General features: G+C 48.9%; 1 non-coding gene across 1 annotated transcript; it reads left to right on the forward strand.

Moving 5' to 3' along the window:
- The first annotated feature begins 1,950 nt into the window (after positions 1-1,950).
- On the forward strand, positions 1,951-2,026 carry TRNAS-GCU (transfer RNA serine (anticodon GCU)). The gene has a single exon. It is a non-coding gene; the product is annotated as a tRNA-Ser (tRNA).
- The last annotated feature ends 1,679 nt before the right edge of the window (positions 2,027-3,705 follow it).

Consider the following 3,705-nt stretch of genomic DNA (forward strand, 5'->3'; position numbering starts at 1 on the left):
AGTGTCCTCACCGCCCTCCAAGCCCCGCCTTCTCCAGGCCCCGCCCCTAGGAAAGTAACTGGCCGCGTCCCTGCCAACGTCCGGGCTGCCCCTGGGAGGAGGGGCCCGCGGCGCCCGGAAGGCTCCCCCGCTCCCGCGCAGGGCGGCGGCCGGCTCTAGGGGGCGGGGTCCGTGGCGCCCCGCCCCATCCCCACCGGTAAGGCCCGCCCCCGAGGAAAACCTAAGCCGCGGCCAAGGTGCTGTCCTCTCGCCTACTTGCAGCCCCGGATCGAGGGGAGAAAAGGCTGACTCAGCAGAGTTGGAGCCTTTAGAGAGCTGGGCCCCGAGGGGAACTGTTAGCCAGTGCGCGGCCTCATCTCAGGTTTGGGGAACCTGGAGAAGGCCAAGACTGCTTTGAAGAGTGGTAGTGAGGTCTCAAGACATATCGGAGTGAGCTCTGATCACTTAGGTCCCTCAAAGGTTCCCCAACGGGTGCAGAACTACCAAAAGGAAGAGAATTGAGAGAGGCAATCAGGTGGGAAGCTGGGCCAGAGGCCTAGCCTTGAAGCTAATTTTGCACAATGATTTTATTTGGATTGTTTGCTGAAGGATGGGTTGCAGACCTTTCATCTACTTTTTGGCACCTGATAAGACGAGGTATTGCTTTGAATTTGGTCACCTGAGGGACTAACTTGGGGCTGGGGAATAAAAACACTTGGAACAGCTTCCAGCTAGCAAAGCTTTTGAACAAATACTCAGTTGCAGAGAGCCAAATTTGCTGAGCTCAGGCTGTGTCAGGTTCTAATGTGGGTATTAAAGAGCCAAAGTGAGCCAACCCTGACTTCCAAAAACTCATTTTATCCTACCGAGCCCCATGAAATTAGTGCAATAGGATTGAGGTTCTGATCCACTTTTTAACTAATGAGGAAATTGAGGCTCAGTGAGATAATGTACCTCTCCACTCTCAGTATAGGGTAATGGGTCTCTGATCTCAAATCTTTAATAGTACAATATTTACAGGCCCAAAAGGCCTAAGGCTCTAATGGGCCTCTGGCTCAACAAAAGCATTTCACTTAACCCACTTTTTAGCTGAGAATTGGATGCTTGAACTTTCTAAAGTCACAGATACTGAATTCTCTTGGTAAGTGTGGAGAAAATAGCTGTTAGGCTTGCTCGCTGATTTCCCAGCTGCAAGTACTTTGCATGATTAGTGCATCAGCATGTGGCAGAAAACCAAGTGTGTGTGTGTGTGTGTGTGTGTGTGTGTGTGTGTGTGTGTGTGTTTGAAAAGCTAGGGCTGCTTTCCCTCCAGGTGATTCTATCAGATCACTCTCCAGGGTGAGGTGCAATTTTCCTTTGCTTATTTGCTCTCACATCTCCTCTCTTCGAGCCTCCAATAAACAGGTAACGGCTGGATGCTTTCTGGCTCCATAGTTCCTCTACCATCTGCCCAAATCCAATATGAACCTGCCTATCCTTGACCAGCAACATTACAGTAGGTCTGCATGAACAATCAAGAAAACAGTGTAGGTACCAATAGAAGAGCCTCAACTTGCATCAACATTCACCCAGAATGGAAAGAAATGTGATGTGCCAGTCAGCATTAAGAATCAGCTAAATACCATCTGTGTTAGATAAGGCCTAGTTTCAACATTCTAGTGGTCACTTATGTATATGGCTATGAATATCAGCATTGTACCACAATCTTTATATCATATATTCTTCTGCAACTTTTGACTGTTGACCCCTCCCTCTTTCTTGAGATTGAATTTTCCTTACAATACACCATAGAACTACCTTTTTACCTCTAGAATTGTTCTTGGTTACCTTTTCTTTCCTACAGAAGGAGGCTTTGTTTGTTTTGTTTTAGGATTTCCATTCCTAACCCTTTTATCATCTTTCTCTTCACCTGTGTTGCTCTGGGGCACTTGTTTAAAGATACAGACTTGCTTTAAAATACCCCTAAGCCGGGCCCTGGCCAGGTGGCTCAGTGGTAGAGCGTCAGCCTGCTGTGCAGGAGTCCCGGGTTCGATTCCCAGGCAGGGCACACAGGAGAAGCGCCCATCTGCTTCTCCACCCCTCCCCCTCTCCTTCCTCTCTGTCTCTCTCTTCCCCTCCCACAGCCTCCCATTGGAGCAAAGTTTGCCCGGGCGCTGAGGATGGCTCTGTGGCCTCTGCCTCAGGCACTAGAATGGCTCTGATTGTGAGAGAGAGACGCCCCAAGATGGGCAGAGCATCGCCCCCTGGTGGGCGTGCCGGGTGGATCCTGGTGGGATGCATGCGAGAGTCTGCCTCCCCGTTTCCAACTTGGAAAAATAAAAAAAAAATTTTTTTCATTTTTTTAAAAAGATTTAAAAAAAATACCCCTAAGCCTGACCTGTGGTGGCACAGTGGATGGGCATTGGCCTGAAATGCTGAGGTTGCTAGTTCGGGGTTCTGGGCTTGCCTGGTCAAGGCACATGTTAGAAGCAACTATGAGTTGATGCTTCCTGTCTGCCCCCAACCTCTGCCCCGCCTTTCTCTCTCCCTCCTTTCTCTAAAATCAATAAATAAAATCTTTAAAAAAATACCCCTAATAGGCTCCGTGTTTTGACAGCTCTCTTCTGAGCTCTAGATCCATATTAACTCTGCACTCCCCAGTTAATTGTTTAGTGGGGATACTGGGCCCCAAAGTCATCAAATCTGAAACAGAAGTTCCCAAATTTCTGTGCTCAATCTCATTGGCATTGTGATATTAGAAAGAAATATTCAGTCTTTCACCCATCAGCTGTAGGTTTTCCATAGATGCTGTTCATGATAAACTGGGGAAGTTTCCTTATTGTGAAGCCAGTGGCTAAGCCAGGCAGATCCATGTTGAATTTGGGCAGACTAGAGATACTGCGGAGCCGGAAAGTGTTGGGCCTTTCTGTTTAATAAAGTCTCACAATGGCAGACAAGCACACAGGCAGGGGAAAACCTCTTCTCAGGCAAATGAACAGCAAAAATGGCCCCTTACAGTGGCGGGCAGGCAATCCGCCATCCGCAATCCCCCAAGCGCAAGCACCCATAGCCTTACATGGGCCATACACACATAGCACAGCCACAGGCTCAGGCACCAATCAAAGTGCTTGCAGCTGGTAAACCAGAGAGCAAACCTAACACAGCTGCCTCACATTCCACATGACAGGAAACAGACACTACAGCAATAGCAAAAGTTACACAATAATTACAAAGGTGCCCTTCACAATGTTTCCCTGAGCACTTTGCCCAGGGAATAGTCCCACATCTAACTCCCTACTCGATGGTAGGTGGGAGGCAGAGGTGGATTAAGGTCAGTTGAGGCCCCGGGCGCAGAAGAAAATATTGGGCCCCTTACATTAGAAAAAAATGTAAAGTTGGGGTTTTGCAGGACCTTTCAGAAGTTGGAGCCCAGGGCACACGCCAGGTATGCCTGCTGTTAAATCTGCCTCTGGTGGGAAGGCCTGTATAGTCCAGGGATGTGTCCATAGAAACCGTAAAGTGTCCTTGGTGCATCTCTGCAACTGGATGATATCAGCTTCCCGGTGCAAGAGGGCCTCCAGAGGTGCCGTGGGCCCCCCCACCCTATCAGGGTCTCTCATAGTACTGTTCACAAGCAATGTGTCCATCCATCAAGGGAGTCAGTACATCCCTCTGATTTCAGTCCAAGAGTCCATTATACCACTTAATGATCAGTCCATGATAGACAGCCCAGCTGTCTGTGCAAAT

This window comes from Saccopteryx bilineata, chromosome 2 (assembly GCF_036850765.1).
Source record: "Saccopteryx bilineata isolate mSacBil1 chromosome 2, mSacBil1_pri_phased_curated, whole genome shotgun sequence".
NCBI lineage: Eukaryota > Metazoa > Chordata > Mammalia > Chiroptera > Emballonuridae > Saccopteryx > Saccopteryx bilineata.